The sequence below is a fragment of the Schistocerca gregaria genome, chromosome 1 (assembly GCF_023897955.1).
Source record: "Schistocerca gregaria isolate iqSchGreg1 chromosome 1, iqSchGreg1.2, whole genome shotgun sequence".
NCBI classification, from domain to species: domain Eukaryota; kingdom Metazoa; phylum Arthropoda; class Insecta; order Orthoptera; family Acrididae; genus Schistocerca; species Schistocerca gregaria.
Genome location: NC_064920.1, coordinates 547,389,682 through 547,410,236, shown reverse-complemented (window position 1 = coordinate 547,410,236; position 20,555 = coordinate 547,389,682). Strand labels below are relative to the sequence as shown.

The window sequence follows — 20,555 nt, the reverse complement described above, 5'->3', positions numbered from 1 at the left end:
CGAAGACCCCAGTGCAGAATTTGCCGAAAACGATTTAGTGAAACAACGAAAACCGTAATCAGTGTGGCATGACTGGGATTTAACCCGCTGTCTATCCAAATACGAGTCTATTGTCTCTCACAGCAGCTGCGTCATTGCCCTCCATCAACGCAAGACGACTTGCGTAGACTCTTGTATCGACCCTGATGTTGACGCAGTATAGTGATTTAAATGGCTCAACGTTTTTTAAACGCCTGCAATTCTTAAAAATATAAGTACAGTGATTATTACGATGCTTAATGTTGGCACTGAATCATTTCCCAGAACTATCCAAGAAATGAAGCACGGATCCAGGGTTGGATTCTAGTGGGGTATCACAGTTGCTTACTTTCTCCTCCCCGCATATGTAATTTGCTGTCACTCCCATTTCTAGCGCGCCTCAGTTGCTATAGCGATAACATATAAAAGGTGAATTTGCTAAATGGGTACAAACAGCAAGAAACGATCCCTGAGAGGGAAAGGAGCAAAAAACATATGGTGCTAAATGCGTTCGAGTTGCGGTACATCCACTTGAAAGTGGAGATAAAAGATTTTTGATAGCGGTTCTGGTATCAGCACCATGCAGCTAGCCTGGCAGCATGGATTAAGCCAGACGACCGTGTGGAGCATTCTCCACGATAACCGCCACTATCCATATCACAAAGCTTGCATGCATTATTACTACGGACTTGCCTCCGCGGCGACATTTTTGATGCTGATTCGTAGTAAAAGCTATAATAGTTTTCGGATATCTGCCATCCATCCTATTCACAGATGAAGCTACGTCTTACTAGGAACGGTATAGTTAACCTTCGCAATACCCACTCGTGGGCTATGAAGAGTCCCCATGGTTGAGCGAAAATGAGTGGGCTGAGATTATAAACGACCCCCTCGTGGGACCAGTCATCCTTCCACAACTCTCACAGGCGAAGCATATCTGCGCTTCTTGTGGGCGGCCCTACCTTTCCTTCTGGGAGACGTATCTTTGGTGTTACGAAAAGGTAATGTAGCTACTACATGTGCTCCAGCTCATTGAATTGAAATGAAATCATCGTATGGCTTCTGAGTTGCAAGTGACCCCATACTGGGCTACTTGGGTACAGATGATGATGAAGTGGTGATGAGTACAATACAACATTCAGTCCCCGAGCGGAGAAAATCTCCAATCTCCGACCCGGCCGGGAATCGAAGCCGGGTCCACTGTATGGTGGTCTGACGCTCTGACCACTCAGCTAACGGGACAGACTGCCCTCTTGAGGGAGGAGCTAAAACACTAGTATAGACAGAACATTCCCATTTGCCTGGCCTGTGCTCATGTGTCCTATCAGTCACTGAAACGTACACTGTCAAAGATCTCTTATCTGTTCCTACAAGTTAGTGTACTTGTAATGCGTTTCCAGCCATATGTCGATATGGCCTTATCCTGTCTGTCATTGTTTCCTACAGTTTGTTTTTGTGTTCCCGTCGCCACTGTTGTATCTTGTATGATAAGAATCAAGGGAGAGGATGTTGTTTGGTGACCGGTATCCTCTTTCTACAACACAACTGTACACAAGTATTAACAGGGTTTTTTATTTACATGAACAGGAAGCTATTTAACTTTAAGAGTCCATATGTTATGGTACATGATCTTCAGTAATGGTCCACAGTAGCCTCACTGCTGGTAAAGTAGAAGTCCTGCTATGTACTTTAATCTGGTCGCAATGAACTGACAGCCTCCAGCTAGAATAGTGACTGAGCTACTGACTGAGACTGACTGAGACTGAGCCCTCCAGTCTGTGGCGGCGATCTAAATACTTGCGGTCGAGATGGCGTTGGCGGCATTTTACCTGCGAGCCTGTCTTTGGCCTCTCTCCTGATAGGATCGCTTGATGCAGCGGCTAATATCTATGTTCTTGCTACATCTTTGCCACCTAGAGTGCTGACGACAGCTTAAACCAGCGGGAACAGGAGTGGCCCCAACACTGATGCTTGGGGCACCCCCACTTGACAGTGCCCCACTCAGACCCCATATCACAGCCGTTATTATCATTGTGAATAATGACCTTTTGCTGCCTGTTGCTAAAGTAAGAGGTGAACCAATTGTGAGCTACTCCCCGTATACCGTAATGGTCCAACTTCTGGAGCAATATTTTGTGATCAACACAATCAAATGCCCTAGTTAAAACAAAAATTATGCTAAGCGTTCGAAACGTTTTGGTTAGCCCATCCAATACCTCAAAGAGAAAAGAGAATAAGGATTTTCAGGATTTTCAGTTTTTAAACGACTTCTAAAGCCGAACTGTACCTTTGATAGCAAATCGTGTGATATAAAATGATCAATTATCCTTACATACACAGCCTTTTCAATAACTTTTGCAAACACTGGTGGCATAGAAATAGGTCTAAAATTATCTACATTATTCCTTTCCCCCTTTTTGTAAAGCGAATTTATTACTCAGTACTTTAATCTCTCAGGAAACTGACCATTCCTAAAGGAAAAATTACAAATATGGCTAAATACAGGGCTAACAAGTGCAGCACAGTAATCTTTGAGTTCAATAAACACCTTTTATAACTGAACAATTCACGTCTCCTTATTTGGCGTTCCTCTGAAGCTTGTTTTGAAATTGCCTGGCACTTCCGTACAGTACTTTGGTAAATCTCAAATAGTGACACGAGAGAAATTGGTATCCGTAAATCTTCTGGGTAGGGGTCTGGCTGGTATTGTTATTCTGTGTTTTAAGTTCGTAGGTAAATTGATTTTATGTGAAGATTGTTGTGAGATTTTCATTGATGTCAGTTCATCATAATGAATTTCGTTTAACGGTTTACTATATGCATTTTTAAGACAGATTTGGGGATTTAAATTTTAATGCCAGCTGAAGTTTTTAACTGATATCGTAATTGTCTTGAGCTTAAATTTGACATCAGCGTATCACCGCTATTTGCCATCAATATTGGATCAGGGTTAATGTTTAATCAACGGTTCCGAAATATTTACTTTTCTAAAAAAAAAAAAAAAAAAAAAAAAGGTGGGGGGGATTCTTGTAAATGTTGAGCAGGAATTTCTTTTTAATAAATTTGTTTTCAAAACATATCTGAATTAATGTTAGGCCGGCACTTAACCACTTTCTGCGGATCCCGCCATGCAACTTTATTTTCCGAAAGTCAGCCTCCGTAGCTGAGTGGTCAGCACAGGAGCCTCGGTTTCGATTCCCGGTATTGCCAGAGATTTTTCCTTGGTGGAAGGTGTGGTACGGGGTGCACTCAGTCTCGTGGGATGAGCTACTCGACCGATTATTAGCGATCCAGGATCAAGAAACACGACGAAGACCGGGAGAGCGGTGTGCTTACCACATGATATCTCCTACCGTATCCGATGACGTCAATGGAAAAGGATAAAGCCTAAATTTACCTTTTGTTTTCCGAAACTTATCTAAGAGACTTGGGAAATGATATACGCAGTCTGGAACCGTGCGACCGCTACGATCGCAGGTTCGAATCCTGCTTCGGGCATGGATGTGTGTGATGTTCTTAGGTTAGTTAGGTTTAAGTAGTTCTAAGTTCTAGGGGACTGATGACCTCAGAAGTTAAGTCCCATAGTGCTCAGAGCCATTTGAACCATTTGATATACGCAAAAACACAAGCTCATGTAGTAAAATGTTCTTGGAGGGGGGGGGGGGGGGGGTGGACTCATGTCTCACCTGACGGTGTGCCCTCACCCCTAGTTCGGACGTGCCTGGAAGAATGTAAAGCTGGAATGCAAGCCGGTTAGAATGGCTAATGCGCTGGCTCTCATATCTGGCTCCGAGTTGCTTTTTTACACCGCTACAGCGTATTCCGAACGCCTTGCCGTTCAGTCTTAGCTCATTTGCTGCATACTTTTCCGAAAAGTTCCAACGCCATCATTTACAAGCTCGTCTTTTTTTAAAACGCCGTCGAACGTCTTTAAAAAGTACGGAGTTCCATTAAAAATATACTTGCATCGGTATCCACCTTCATACAAGAGTTAACAAAATTACGTGTATCTCTGCGTACTATCATTGGTCAAAAATCTCGTTTCGGTATCTTTAGCCGCCCACGAAATAAATCGGGTGTTACGTCCTGTGGGACTCACCCTTTACACGCAGTCTCCTCTAGATCCATGCACTTCAAAAATATCTCCTGTCCATCATCGTCAAAGCTTTCACAATCTTTTTACACCTGGAGCAGTTAAAAGCTGCTCTTAACACATTAACCAACAGTATTACCGCTACTCTATTAAATAACCAGCTAACGCATCAAGCTTTTTGTTTCAATAAAATTAAGATCTTTTTGCTTGCGGAATAAAAGTTCTCGATAAGAATTCTATTATGTAACTATTTCGTAGAATTCTAGATAAATTATGGAGTAGAGAATATTTAAAAGTAGGATTACCTCGTTGGTCGGTGACGGGTTGGATGACACATTGCCAGGAATTTAAAGCCACTCTAAACCAAATTATGCATCGCCGCGATAAGATAATGTGTTTAAACCAAATTACATTCTGTTCTCAACGAAATGGATGCTTTCATCAAGAACAGCCTATACGAAGTTGGTAAATCACTGCCATGTATCTATTGCTGTGGTAAGACGTGGAAAGTGTTATAACGTGATCTATAAAAAATACACGCAATTCTTCCTAGAATAACATCAATCTCTATTAGGAGTACTACTTTGGTTATAAAAATTACTACTTTTTTTTGCTAATAGTCTACTTCATTTTACCCACGCTTTCCGCAAGTCAGTGTATCGCTAATGGCGAAGGGGACTCGAGCATTTCGTTTCAATATTAGTAACATCCCTCCTAATTTAATTTGTGCATGGTGCGAGGCTAAACTGACTAAGTTATATCTCCGCAGGTTCTCTTACTTCTCTAATCGGATGCTCATCCATCTCCAGCAGTAGGCGATACAAGAGAGCATCGCGGACAGGTTTCCTGTTAATATTCTGAGAATGTACGTTCCTAGAATACTCGAACAATATATTGTGTCCTACGTACATCTTGCTGAAATGAGATAGGTTCGATCTCAAACGGAGGTTTAAGTTCTTCTCGCACACCATTCGGCACGGGAACAGGAAAAGAGGAAAACATGAGCGGTACACAAAGTAACCTGCGTCACGAAGTATAGATACAGACGTATATCTTATTCTCGCTATCCCTATACGAGATATACAACAAAGCTAATGCAGTTATTGCGACATGTGACTCGAAACTCCAACCCCTTAAATATACAGATCGGTTTCGCTAGAACAGCAATGCTTTCTTCTATCGATTCCTATTTCAGGTCCCTGAACATCTCCGTTACATTTTCGAATGCGCTACACCGATCTGTTGCGGTTCCAACAGAGCGTTCTTGAGTAGCTTCATCGAATTCCGTCGGAATTCGTAGATGAGGACCGAAAACATTGGACCACTACCTTAGAACAGATCGCGTTCGCGTGTTATGTGCGGCTTCCTTAGAAGGTCAAGTCTTTCATAGACTTCCGTTGATTGCTGGTGTTCGAAACAATTCACATTTTTAGCCTCGCACAGTCTGTTGACTGCTAGACGGAGATGAGTTGGACAGCAACTACTCAAGTCCTGCTTTTAGTTCTTTTGTCTTGAAGCATTTTTATGACTCTTTTCGTAAACGAATCCCGCATCAAACATATTTTCATTAAAAAAAAGGAAAAACATTGATTCATGATATTCCTCACGAATTAACGATTTGAAAGTGTAAATGTTTTACGAGAAACATTCTGTAAATAAGCATTGGCATACCACTCAATAACTGATCAGTTAAACCTTGTAATAGGCGACGCCTATTTCCATCGACAGTTGCATTAAGTTTCAGTTGGTTAGTCGTTCAGTCCAACACATGAGCAACGAAAAAGTCTCAATTTTATGTACATTTTTTCGGTTATTTCTTACCAGCCTCATAAATACTCGTAACACTGAAGTTGTTCATTAAAAATTTCTATTATGGAACCAAACGAGCAACATACCACTGCAATAAAAATAATGGGAGGTTTATGTGTTTATCTTGATGCTAAAAAGGTATGAAAATATATTTGTCGCATTTTAAGATTTCCTTGTAACTGTTCGTCTGGCTGCAAACAATTCACCAATAATTTTAACGTGACAGAAGTAAAGTCAAACGAAAGAGGTATGCTGAAAGCCCTGAACTAAGTCCAGCGCTAATTTTGAGAGGTATAAACAAAACAAAAGAAAACGCTTAGTACATTTTTAGGAAGTGCTTTTCGTTTTTAAAGTATTACAGCCAACTTCACAATGCTTCATTGGCTAAAGTAATAATTAAATTACTAATAATATAAAAATATCTATAGACTGGGTAACTAACAGAAAAAAATATCTAATATTTATGACAACAAGTAAACGGCCTTGCCGAAGTGGTAACACTGGTTCCCGTCAGATGACTGAAGTTAAGCGCCGTTGGCCTGGGCTAGCACTTTGGTGGGTGACCATCCGGTCTGCCGAGCGCTGTTGGCAAGCGGGGTGCACTCAGCCCTCGTGAAGCAAACTGAGGAGCTACTTGATTGAGAAGCAGCGGTTCCGGTCTCGGGAGAGCGGTGTGATGACCGCATGCCCCTCCACAATGATAATACCTGTGAGCTCAGGATGACACGGCGGCCAGTCAGTGCCCTTGGGCCTTCATCACCTGTTCAGGGTGGAGTTTAGTTTTTTATTTATGCCATCAAGAAACGGAGTGAATCGTGCATAATGATTAGTTGTCGGTTATGAAAAGTAAATACTCAATGAACACACTAAGGCGATTCGAAGAGTCGTGATCTCTCATGTGCAGTTTGCGTTTTTTAACAATAAAACATATCGCAATATACGTGAATGTAGGCTTTCTTGCCGACATTTACGGACGAGAATGTTCTCTGTTTATAAGCCGTGTTAAAGCAAGGAGTGTGTCAACTTTCCTGCTCGTCATAATGATGACGAGCAGGAAACTTATCAAAACTTTGATGACATAGTCAGTCGCCGATGAACCAGGTAGATTTTATCAACAGCGTAATATGCCGCATATTATGGTTGCATTCCTCAGAGAGAAAGCAATTTTCAGTTACAAGAACGTGCTGCGCGAGAACTAAAGAATCTCTGATAGATTGTTGTGTCTGATGTCTTACTATATTATTTGGTTCTGAGAGGGGTCTCAGTAAGATAGAAATACGACATGTCGGGTCGCAGCCCCTTTTACATAGCGGAGCGCAGTCCCTCTCATTACTTTCCAGCGAAAATGAAAATGTAGTGGTAATCCCTAAGGTACACAGCTGAGACGGAAGTTCAGAGCCGTTACAAATTCTTCGTATTGGTAACACACACCGAATTGGCTTTTAGCGCAGTGTGCCGAAGCCCAAGTCAGTGTCCTGCTGTTATCGTCTGCACTCCGAAGACTAGTTCCACGGAATATTCTATGCTGGTCTACCTTGTGCAACTCTCTTTATAACCATTGCAGCCTAAAATTGCTAAATTTGAAAAATCACGAACACCGTATAACGTAACACGCCATTTTCACATAACGCGTTTTCGGGGTTTTATTCTCAGTATTCTGTTGCATGACGTTGTACTAGATCCAAGTACCATACCATGGAGAATGTCTTTGAAATATGCATCAGTGAATGGCGCTTCATCTTTGTGTCAATCTGTGCTTTCCTCTGGAGTTCCCAAATTTAAAAGATATGAGAAGTGGTGTTGGTTGACTAGCGTTCTACTGCTTAAAAACCTAATGCTCTGTTTCCCCACTAGTACTCTCACAAATAAAACATATTTCCTCATTATTAATAGCATTTGGAACAAACACTTTCTTCCTGATGTCTTGCATAAAACTGATAGTTCTGAGACCGTAGTTGCGCACAAAATATAAGTTTATTCTTGAAAAGGAGAAAATAACAACCAGTTACTGTACATATAACTCTTCATTTACACAAAATAGCGCCGCTGCCGGTTTCGGAACGACAAGTTTACCTGTAGACGACTGCTCGTGTTTGTATTGCATTGGTTTTTGTTTACAGTAGTAGTAGAAAAATTAACAGCCAACAGCCAATATAAAAAACAAATGTACCATGTGGGTGAACATCCGTCTGGAGATAAACCTGTCGGTTCAAAACCGCCAACTGTGCTGTTTCCGTAAATAAACAGCTTAACTAACACTGACTGGTTGCTGTTTTCTTGTTTGTAACAATCATCTAGTACGGACATACTTGTTGGCAATAGAACCAGTCAGTTTTGTTGTATTGCGCTTAGAACGTTCTCAATAAAGTATTTTATGCGCTGTCATTATTTTTTTGAGGTGGTGCGGTAAGCAGCGTAATTCTGTGGTATCAGAATACCTTCTCAATTCTTTGGATACAAATAAAGATACATTGTTTTGGTAAAAGCTGAACCCTTATACGATCACTTTGTTCTGTCTGTTCCTGTGCTAAGACCCCTTTTTCTCAGGAACAGGTGGAGGTATCAACTTGAAAGTTATGTCAGCTGCTAATGTCAATCATCCCTTGACGCTGTAATAAATTTAAGCTTCTAAACCAATGCAGTCAAAAGATACGGCCATTTATTTCAAGTGTTTCGATACTTGCAAACTCAGTCAGCAAGATCTACTGGGTATTTTCCGTTGACCCAGAATCACGAAACTTGACTAGAAGTAAGGCTCTACAGTACAAATAAAAGAAAAATCAGAAAATTGTGAATGTATAATTAAATCATGTAAAACAATCAGTGGAAGCATCAGGTTGAAGTTTATGTCAAATACGAAGGTCTACAGTCCGTTGGCGGTGTAAATAATTTAAGTTTCTAAGTGAATGCAATCAAAAGACACAGCCACATATGTGACACATTTTGATACTCGCAAACTCACTCATCAAAGCCTATACACGAATTGTTTATATAGACGTCGAGCCTGGACGGTCTAGCAGTAAAGCGCGTGCCTGGATACCGAGAGGTCGCGGGATCGAATCCCGGTCGGAACACGGATTTCTCAGTCTTCGTTTTAACATGCCGTTTACCTTCTCAGCGATGTGAGGAGTCGCTAAAAGCAACACGTGGTTCGGATTCCAAGCTAAAGTGCAGGTTCCCTTTCCCCGGTTGGATAGCTGGGGCATGTTACGGATGCGCAAGTCGCCGACGTGTCTCCATTAGAAAGACTTGCGCCGGGTCACCGGGCCACAAGAAATTATTATTATTATTATTTCTTTCTTATCTCAGACGTTAAGTCTGGTCAGAAATAGAAAGTGACGCGGATCTTGATCAAGCGTGACTTCCTTTTAACTGTACGGTATATGTTAATTGCATTTAGGAACTTTCGGGTAATTGAACATGTATCAATAATTATGGATTTCTGTAGTTGTATATATAAGTTTGGATGTAGCTGTATTGCATTGATGTTCTGGTGGATATTGTGCGGTATGACTCCTGTAGTTTATAGTATAATTGGTATAATGTCAACTTTATCCTGATGCCACATATCCTTGACTTCCTCAGCCAATATTACTTCCTAGTTCTAAGTTCTAGGGGACTAATGACCACAGCAGTTGAGTCCCATAGCGCTCAGAGCCATTTCAACCTCAGCCAGTGGGATGCATTTTTCAATTTTTTCTCCTGTTATCTTCTGTATATTTGTTGTATTGGGTATGGATATTTCGATTAGTTGTGTTAATTTCTTCTTTTTATTGGTGAGTATGATGTCAGGTTTGTTATGTGGTGTTGTTTTATCTGTTATAATGGTTCTGTTCCAGTATAATTTGTATTCGTCATTCTCCAGTACATTTTGTGGTGCATACTTGTATGTGGGAACGTGTTGTTTTATAAGTTTATGTTGTAAGGCAAGCTGTTCATGTATTATTTTTGCTACATTGTCATGTCTTCTGGGGTATTCTGTATTTGCTAGTATTGTACATTCGCTTGTGATGTGATCTACTGTTTCTATTTGTTGTTTGCAAAGTCTGCATTTATCTGTTGTGGTATTGGGATCTTTAATAATATGCTTGCCGTAATATCTGGTGTTTATTGTTTGATGCTGTATTGCAATCATGAATCCTTCCGTCTCACTGTATATATTGCCTTTTCTCAGCCATGTGTTGGATGCGTCTTGATCGATGTGTGGCTGTGTTAGATTATACGGGTGCTTGCCATGTAGTGTTTTCTTTTTCCAATTTACTTTCTTCGTATATGTTGATGTTATGTGATCTAAAGGGTTGTAGAAGTGGTTATGAAATTGCAGTGGTGTAGCCGATGTATTTATATGAGTGACCTCTTTGTGTATTTTGCTAGTTTCTGCTCGTTCTAGAAAGAATTTTCTTAAATTGTCTACCTGTCCATAATGTAGGTTTTTTATGTCGATAAATCCCCTTCCTCCTTCCTTTCTGCTTAATGTGAATCTTTCTGTTGCTGAATGTATGTGATGTATTCTATATTTGTGGCATTGTGATTGTGTAAGTGTATTGAGTGCTTCTAGGTCTGTGTTACTCCATTTCACTACTCCAAATGAGTAGGTCAATATTGGTATAGCATAAGTATTTATAGCTTTTGTTTTGTTTCTTGCTGTCAATTCTGTTTTCAGTATTTTTGTTAGTCTTTGTCTATATTTTTCTTTTAGTTCTTCTTTAATATTTGTGTTATCTATTCCTATTTTTGTCTGTATCCTAGATATTTATAGGCATCTGTTTTTTTCCATCGCTTTTATGCAGTCGCTGTGGTTATCCAATATGTAATCTTCTTGTTTAGTGTGTTTTCCCTTGGCTATGCTATTTTTCTTACATTTGTCTGTTCCAATAGCCATATTTATATCATTGCTGAATACTTCTGTTATCTTTATTAATTGGTTGAGTTGTTGATTTGTTGTTGCCAGTATTATTATTATTATTATTATTATTATTATTATTATTATTATTGTATGTATACATTATTAAGTTTGTGTGGAACCTTCAGAGAGGGAGTCCTATTCGTATTTGTCGGATTTTTCCATTCACCTGCCAGATGTCAGATTTTGCGCTTACAACTTTCCCATTTTTACTCTTCACTTGACTTTTTCACAATGAGTCTGTGTCGGTAACGTCACATCATCATCAGCAGCCACTTGACGCCTTCAGGAATAAAGGCCTCCACCACCCATTGAACTATAGCAACGTGTGTTGCTCCTGGGTATTTTATTATGTCATCTAGCCACGTTCCATGGTGTCGTCGAGCACGAAATCCATCAAAGAACTTTCTTGGTTTATCTGCTACGCATTCGTCTGGCTACAATTCGTTTCAAGCATAATTATGCCTTGCACCTCAGTTTATTCCCTGATTCATTTGTTTTCGTAAGTCTCCCAGTATTTCCTAACATTTACATCTCCTACACTCGTTTAACAATTCTGTTTATGAATAATTTTCGCATTAATAATAGTCGTTGACTGCAAACTCAGTTCCGGACACATCGGAAGCACTCCCGGCCAGTTTTACTCTTCTATTTATTTATTTTCCTGAGCATCCAGTTGTCTTCATTTACCCTAAATCCACAAATTAATTTATCAGTTCTATGACAAAACTGTTAATTGGTATATTATCTTTTTACGAATTTAATCACATATTTTAGTTCTACTTTAACTGAGTTTCCAGGTCTACTTTCTAACTATACGAGGCACTAATTCTGCCGAGAAACAATTCGCGAAAAAAAATGCGAAGTTGCACCATAATTCAGAATCCACGCTGCAACTGACGGGGTGAGTCAAAGCAAAGGACAGAGGAAATCAACGCCGTACCATCTTCCGTGCCTAGTAAAGTACTGTGATCTTCAAACCAACCTTCGATTTTTTCCCCTCTTTCTAAGAATTTTCTGCTTATAGAAAACAAAATCCTGAAGACGAAGAAGATATGAGCGTTATATCACTCTGCTATCAAGTCCCTGGGCTATACATTTTTATGACTGCTCCAAATTTTGTATGCCTTCTCGTACTTTCATCTGGCTGTGGAAAAACCTTAAATGCTGTGCCGGCTACTCCTAGTTATGATGTTGGGAAAACAGCCTAAATGAGAGTCGCTACACAGAGATTAGAAGGAAGAAGAAGAAGATGAAAATACGCACGGTTTAACGAACGTCCCATCGACGACCAGGTTATCAGAAAGGGAGTGGTAAGATGGGAACGGAAATCAACCGTGCCGTTTTCAAAGGAACGATTACGGCATTTGCCTTTCGCTGCTTTATGAAAATAACGCAAAAGAAAATCTCAATGATCGGAAAGGAATCTGAACAGCCATCCTTCCGAAAATAAGTCCAGTGGCATACTACTGCGCAACCTCGCGGTTCAGAGACTACAGGGGACCACGGTTCCAAGTTTATCGTGCACCACTTTCATGTAGTATTAGGTCGGGCGTGGTGATCTGGTAGTGAAGAGCGTGCCTAGCCTTCGAAACTCAGTGATATGAGGATTCGCTAGGAACGACGCGTTGCTACGATTCCAAGTCAAACCACAGGTCCCCTTCCCTGCCTGAGTGAAAGGGGTAGACCAGGGACACGCAAGTAAGGATGGCTTTTATTACTGAAACAACCCATTTTGGGTTATATCAGTTTTGTTCCACGCCAGCTTAACCTATCTCTTAAAACCGCTCAAAATAATCAGTTTCTGAAATAAGTGATTTACAGTTTCTTATTCCTATTATTCTCTGCAATAAAGGTAAAAATCGAACAAAGACTGAAAAAATTTTGACTCTCTTTATTCCAAACTACATAGAATTAAAATATTAAATCAAGTAGGCAAATGAAGGAAAACATAGTCCATCCACCGTTCGTTGCTTTTCTCGAAAAGTCATGAGTGGTTGAATACTATAAAAACATCACCGGTATTTTCCTACTGATTCCAGTTTTTTGAAACTCGGCTGAAAAATGTTGTGATCGGGAATCACACCACTATTTGGACATAACGAATAGTCACTGCTAAAGGGTGAACACTTTCTCGTGTTAATTTGTTTGCTATTACCATTATTTTCTTCGTCTTTTATTATTTCACAGAAATCGCACTTAAACCTTGAATTTCTTAAAGCAAATGAAGCATTGTGCTTCATGGCTACGGCACTTCGTAAAAATATTTTCAGGCTAGGGTTGGTGCCGGTGTGCAATACAATGGATGTCAGACGATCAGGCAGGGGCAAGCCTAACACACGTAAACGCTTACCGTAAGCGAAGACTAACGGCAACAGGGACATCATTGTCTCAGCAATGCTGTATCAGTTCTTACACAATCCGTTTGTTGCTCCTTTCTATTGACGGTGTTGTTACAATAGCATTGATCTATTTTCCCCTTTTCTTTAATTACGCAATATTTTACAATTAAAAATTACTCCTTTTTTTTTTAAAAAAAAGGCTTACTTAAAATTGAAAAATTTTAGCACTGTTGCTATGAGTAATTGATATTTCGGTTGTTTTAGTCGGTTATTAGTAAAAATAAAAAACACACCACCTACAACAGAGAAGAAATAAATACCGAAAAATACGGGATATACTGAATCAAAATACCGTTATCGGTTTTAACCAGTCGCTATTTCCCACCCCTATAAGTAAATGGCCGAAGCGACGTCCAGTTAAAGACTTACAGCCTCACGATTTGTCATTACACTAGGCGACAAACCCGGCATTGCCCGGGTATTCATTCTGCCAATTTTCTATTAGAAACTTACAGTTTCTGTCCGATGGGCGCAGCTGCTTCGCATCTCTACAACGCGATTTTGTAAACGTCTCTGTGGCAACGCCTCTTCATAGTTCTGTAGACTGCTATTGTTTCCGCCCACAGCCGTTCGCGCCTCCCAGCTGAAAGCTGTCAAAAGCGCTACCAGATGTTAGGGATTTCCTTGTGTTGACTCGACTGTATCAGCGCTTTGGTGGTGGTGGCTGTTGGGATGTTTAAGGGGGACTAAACAGCTAAGGTCATCAGTCCCGCAGTGCTTTGGTAGTAAAGCATAAATGTATTAACACTTTATGCACGATGCAGAATTTTTTCATGCATCTCAGTGTTTATGACGTCATGTCGCCTGATATATGTGTAATACAATGATATAATTTTGTAAGTGCTCTCAGCAGCGTGTGTGGATACTTTTTCCAAAATGTGTTGCGAAAAGAGGTGGTATCAAAGAAGTAAGTTTTGCACGCGTCTACGTGTTTGTGAGGTCATATCTCCTGAATTGCGTGTGGTACCGTGATATAATTTGTATGTGCATTTAGCGGTATATGTGGATACTATATGCGAAATTTGTTCCGAGCAGAGTTAGTAGAACAGAGGTCATGCATGAAGCGGCAATTTTTCACGCGTCTCATTATTTATGAAGTCATATCTCCTAAACTATGACAGGTAGGTGGCTCTTACCCCTCACAACGATTGTTGCCTGACAGGGATATTTTTACCAAGTTTGGGCTGAAATTGGTTCAGTGGTCTAGGAGGAGCTGTGGAACATACCTACATGCACTCACACATATCCATTTTTATAACATATATTTTATAAATACAATTAGTGTTTGCGATCGGATTTTTTTCCTAGGCAAGTTCTCTTTCTATTGCAGTTCTCTTTCTTGTGCGATGGATAGCACAAATGAACGTAACAACTGAAATGGCTAATTTATTGCTTTCGACCGATACCGTATGGCAGGCGTCCAATGAAGTCATATACTTCACGCGGAATCGTGGCGACCGCAGTAAGCAATAATGTGGAGGGATTATCACATTGGTATAGGTTACTACAAAACTAACTTACGAGGTTGCGTTCCAAGGGCCCTTTAAAAGATTTCTATGTTTTACAATGCAAGTCTGTAGAGATGAATAGCCAATACCTTTAGACAGGACCTGTACAATTTATTCTAGTAACCTGCCTACTCCGTCTGCCTACACGTCTGTCAGTATGTACCAGCATGTTTCACCGGTGTCCATAGTCATGTGTCCGAGTACCGTCGGAAGCGGACTTGTAATCCGTATGTTCTTCGTCAACGTGACGTGCTTTGTTGTTTTATGGACGCAGTTGCACGTGATATTGCCATCGTTAACTACATAGGTTCGCCAGTGGGGAGAAAATCAAATTCTCCACCCATCGAGAAGTAAAGGATTCAGATCGAAAGCCAAGTTGTTGTTCTAAAGCACATGGCTTGGCTTGTTTTTAGGGAAGGAGACCAGACAGCGAGGTCATCGGTCTCATCGGATTAGGGAAGGACGGGGAAGGAAGTTGCCCTTTCAAAGGAACCATCCCGACATTTGCCTGGAGCGATTTAGGGAAATCACGGAAAACCTAAATCAGGATGGCCGGACGCGGGATTGAACCGTCGTCCTCCCGAATGCGAGTCCAGTATGCTAACCACTGCGCCACCTCGCTCCGTTAAAGCACATGAGACATTCATCAATCAACGACGACTCACCATCTGGATAAATTAGTTTCCCAATATTTTAGCCATAATTTTGCCCCACTATGACCTGGTCACATAGTGCATATGCACTATGTCATCTAAAGAGCATCTAAAGAGCTCGTCCACTCCCAGATGGGTAAGTGATTACCCGTCAGCGGCACAGCTTGTCAGCATTGAAATATGCACAAGTCAGCTGTTTATGGTTTTTTCTCAACTGGACCAAAAGCGAGAGTACAAACGATGAGTACGGAAAACGTCGCTCCTAAAAAGGGCAATTCTGCCCTCCCCCTTTCCTCAGATAAAAATAAGGTATACTGCAGCAGCATCTACATTAGTGCCTTGATTACTTTGTGAAACGGGGTTTCCGCGAGTGAGCAACGATTCCCCAAGCTTCTTATATTAGTCATTATACGAAGTGACCACATAGGATCGTCGACCTCTGGAAAAAGCTATACGTAAAGTAACCAGTCGGTGTTTCGGTGGAGGCGCATCACGGAGTCGAGAAAACAGCCAAATATTCAAGTACAGTTTAATACCCACAAAAAGTTTCACACTTCACAGGTAATGTCTCTTATCCTATATTTGCGGTCCACATCTAAAGCTCAACATTGTGTCACTAGGAATAGCCCAAAGAATCATTTATCTCAGCAATATTCCGTGGAAGTACATATCTTGTTCGTGGGGTAGTTACAACACAATCTATGGAGGAGCGCCACGCAGGACTAGCTTCAAATGAAGCTGCAGCAAACAGTCAAAATGTTGAAAAAAATTAATTGAAGTTTGCGCGTTTATTGTGGCTAAATTACTAACAAATACATATTTTAAGGCCTGGTGTGAAAAATCTAACAGTGGTAGACCACACAGGTACGTTTCCTCGACAAGCAAGAAATAGGTGCACTTCATAATGACTCCGTAGTATCCTCCAACAAAATGTTTTAAAACAAGAGCAGTAAATGAAACAGATTAATCTGTTCTAATCTTCAACTGTCATGTTTACAAGAAGTAGCAAATCCACTAAAATTTCAAACGTCACGGCGTGTCTCCCGTTAGTTGAAGTATTACAGTTTCAAACGACGAACAGTTGCGGTGTTGTTTAACTTTCGTTTCAACTTATACTTATTCCTGTACGTATATATCCAAGCACTTCCCTTTAAGAAAGATGAACTGTTTCTGCGCTGCTCGCTGCACTTCGAAATCTGCTCAACAATGATAAGCATGCAAACATTGCGCTCCAAATAGATAATAGATCACAATAATTAGACGCTTTTTCGTTTCTTTTGTTATTCCACTAAAACGACGAAACATAAACATAAGGCTGTTATCGAAACAAGGCCTTTTTATTTAAGCGACAACAGCAACAAAGCTGCCAACAAGACAGTGCGCAAAAATCAATCTTAATAGAAATAGCCTCGAAGTAAGAGGGGTAGCGCTGTGGCAATTGAACAGAAAAGGAGAGTATCAATACAGTTAGCAAAAAAGATTCCCTCAGAAGTACCGGAAACTTAGCTGTCATACCAGGCAACAGTTTTGTCGCTCGCATCTTATGGGTGACTGAAGTAGATCAAAGATGACGAAACACGAAAAGAAGGAAAACATAAAGTTCCAATCTTTAAAGTAAAATTCAATAATTTTCGTCATGTATTGGCAGAAAAAAGAATAGTAAATTAATACTCACTCTGGCAAAATCACTGAAAAACAACTGGTTGAGGAGTAGTAGAGACGGCGCACGATGACAGGTACTATTCTGGTAAGCAAATTCGTTCTCTTATGGATTTATGTGAAAACGAACGCACGATTTACTCGAGCGACAGTTAAGCACAAAACATAAACTGACAGATGTTCCAGCGACTTGTCCGGTCAGCGAGCGCTGTTCATCTGAACTAGCGTTCCCGCTGTCCCGTTGCCAGTTCCGAAGGTTGCCGCTTGGCGCGCCACTAGACACGTGGTTGAAGTGACTGCGGAAGCTCGCGAAAGTCAGCGTTGCTCCTTTCGTCCGGCAAGCAAAAGTACTGCTGTTGCTGGTGTAGCCACCGATCTGTCACATCAAAGTTGTATATCCTGTATAAATCGAGAATCAAATATAGGCCTACTATTTTCTTACAGACAGTCACATCAGATAATAAAATACACAATACGTGACATAGTAAAGGACGAGACTGGTAGAAGCAGAAATGAAGAGGGGCACATAGCATTAGAGTAAATGATAAATTAGTAACAGATGCGTGCAGTGTTGCAAAACTATTTAGCAAGCATTTCCTGACTGCTACCGTACTGAAAACGATGGTGTTGCCAGGCTCGTTAGATACATCCATGGTATATCTCAGACCAGTCAATATAAATGACTTCAGTAACGTCAATATCCCACTCAGTATGTCAGTAGAAGTAATGTCCACCATAAAATCTTTAAAATAAAAAATTCTAGTGGTTGTGGTAATAACAATAAAGTTAATTAAAGCGTGTGCTTCTAGGTTTAGGAACGTAAGTTCTCTATGTAGCCAGTCGTTAATCAGTGGAGTATTTCCTGAGTGGTTGAAATACGCTGAAATTAAGCTTCTGTTTAAGAAAAGAGGTAAAAAAATACAAACGCATTTCTCCCCAGTTTCACTTTTGCCAGCATTCTAAAAGTTTTAGAACAGGTAATATACAGTAAGCTTCTTAACCATCTAGCAACAAAAAATATATTGTCAAAGTCACAGTTCAGATTTCTAAAGAGTTCTGATATTGAGAAGTGAGAATGTACTAAATCCATAGACAGTAAATTACAGACTACTCATATATACTTTGTGATCTGTCAAAAGCCTTTGACTGTAAATTACAATATCATTTTAAGTAATCTAGAATAATGCAGTGTAACAGGAAATGCTGCAAATTGGTTCAAATCCTGTATCTGTGACAGCAAACAAAGGGTGTCATTAGGAAAGAGGAATGTCAGACATTATCCAACTGTCACCTAATTACATGTGGTGTACCACAAGGTTTGAGCTAAAGGCCCTTACTTTTTCTTGTGCATATCGAGCACCTTTTGTCTGTAACATTATCAGATGACAAGTTTGTTTCGTTTGCAGATGACACAAAAATTGAATAAATACCAAATCAATTATGGTCTTAGAAATCAAATTTTTACAGACATTAATAAATGGTTCCTAGCCAATTATTTATTATTAACCTATGAAAAAAGATGCTAATTAAGTTTAGAATTTTCTCATGAGGGTGTACTTAAAATATTATGACAAAGAGATAGAAGATAACAGCGTTAAATTTTTGGGATTGGAACTTGACAAAAAATTCATTTCAGAAGAGCGTATCACAGAACTGTTAAAGCACCTAAGCAAATCTCTATTTCTGATGTGAATCTTGTCAGACATAGGTGATATAAAAATAATATACTATGTGTACTTTCATTCCATATGGGATTATTTTTGGGGTAAATCATCAAACCATACCAAAGTTTTCTGGGTCTAAAAATATGTTCTACGAATAACAATTAATTGTTGTATGAACTTAAGAACATCAAGCAAATCCTGTTTCGGGAACCATGGGTTTAACTACTGCTTCCTGATGCACTTATTTCTTAATGAAATTGGCATTAAAATTATATCTCATTTTTTAACCAACAGCTCAATTCATAGAATCAGAAATAAGAATAATCTTCACAAAGATTTAGAGTCACTTGCTTTGGTCCAGAACAGTGTGCATTATTCTGGAACAAACATTTTGAATAACTTACCAGCAGCAATAAAAAGTTTAGCTAGTAATACAGTTCCATTTAAGAGGAGCCTAAAGGAGTTATTAGGGCCAACTCCTTCTGCTTCATTTCTTGGCAGAACCAGCTGATGAGATATGTTGCTAATGATATTAATAATGTGAGTATTAGGACAATCTGACTTCTGTACAAATTCAGTGCAGTAATGCAGCCCTTGTAAAGAAGTATCGTAAAATGATTTTTCTATTTGATCATGCATAGCTACAATAGCTTAAGAATTGTCATACGTACATCAGTGTATTGAACAGTTACATATTTTGTGATAAGTTATTTACTACCTTTTAAATGAAAATATGCTTCAGATTTTTTATTTATTTCTTGTCCATGGGGACTCTTTCACTTAGGAGCTGTGGAAGGTACATCACCATATTTGTTTCTATTTGTGAATATTTATTATGTATTCTTATTTTTCTGACATGTTCAACATCCTAGAGGTTCTCCTCCCTACGTATAGCTTGTACAACATGTTCATCTAATCTAATCTACTGTCATAGGAGTCCACTTTCATTCAAGAAGCTTACATTTCCACATAACAAATAACTGTGAACTTATGTGAAAAAGTAGCCTAATCCATTTAGCTACTATAGGAGACCCTATTTCTGACTCGACTGAAAATTTTATAAAATAGCATTATTACTCAGCTCAGCTGACAGAGAATTCTGTGTTATAGAATCAGTATGGAGAGGTCCATGTAGACAGGGAGTTACATATTTTGTGGGTCTCTCTTTAGGCCTTGGTAACAATCAAGCATGTATAGGAGTTGAAAGAATGAACAAGCAAATACATAAAGTCGTTCGTTGCCTTAAAATATCCCATTTAATGTTAAGAATGATAAAACATTGATCTCAGTTCATAGACTTTTAGCATCAGAAATTGCAATGTGACTTTCTTTTAGTCAGAAATATGCTTTCAGATTGATGAGATTGGCTTAATGATATTGTAAACCTAGTATTGTGCTCTGTACAATAGACATTGATCCACTCTTTGGGTACTTCACAACTTTTTTTTACATTGAACACAAATTTACTCAACACTAGTCAGTATTACTTAACATCTTATTATTGAGAAAACTTCACACAGATAACATCAAATGATAGTATAATTTTGTTTTCATAGAAACTCCTTCACAGAGTCATAGTATAGAAGTTCTCAATCAGTCTCTTATTGATATTTTGAATTTATTCTATATCTATTATTATTTTTGTGTATCTCAATCCTCATTATGCAGCTTGATGCCAGGATGGAATTTTCCTTTATGGAATAGTGGTGTACTTGTTTGCTGCACAAGAGCAAAATTCATTTGCTAGTATAGCAGCTGTCACAGATTCCTGTGGGAGATATGAGGATCACTACTGCATGTGTTCATACAGAACATGTAGAATTTTATTTCCTCTGAATAGTTACCT

The 20,555-nt window shown here is 39.5% G+C and overlaps 1 protein-coding gene across 3 annotated transcripts in view; it reads right to left on the bottom strand.

Moving 5' to 3' along the window:
* The window catches only part of LOC126355963 (uncharacterized), a 628,239-nt gene extending 610,900 nt beyond the window's left edge, over positions 1–17,339 (bottom strand). For 2 of the 3 annotated variants that reach the window (XM_050006573.1, XM_050006590.1), the window contains exon 1: positions 17,062–17,277. The gene's annotated coding sequence lies outside the window, so the exon portion shown is untranslated. Of the gene's footprint in view, positions 1–17,061 lie in introns of all 3 variants that reach the window. The other variant, XM_050006598.1, reaches the window with a different exon arrangement.
* Between the last annotated feature and the right edge of the window lie 3,216 nt (positions 17,340–20,555).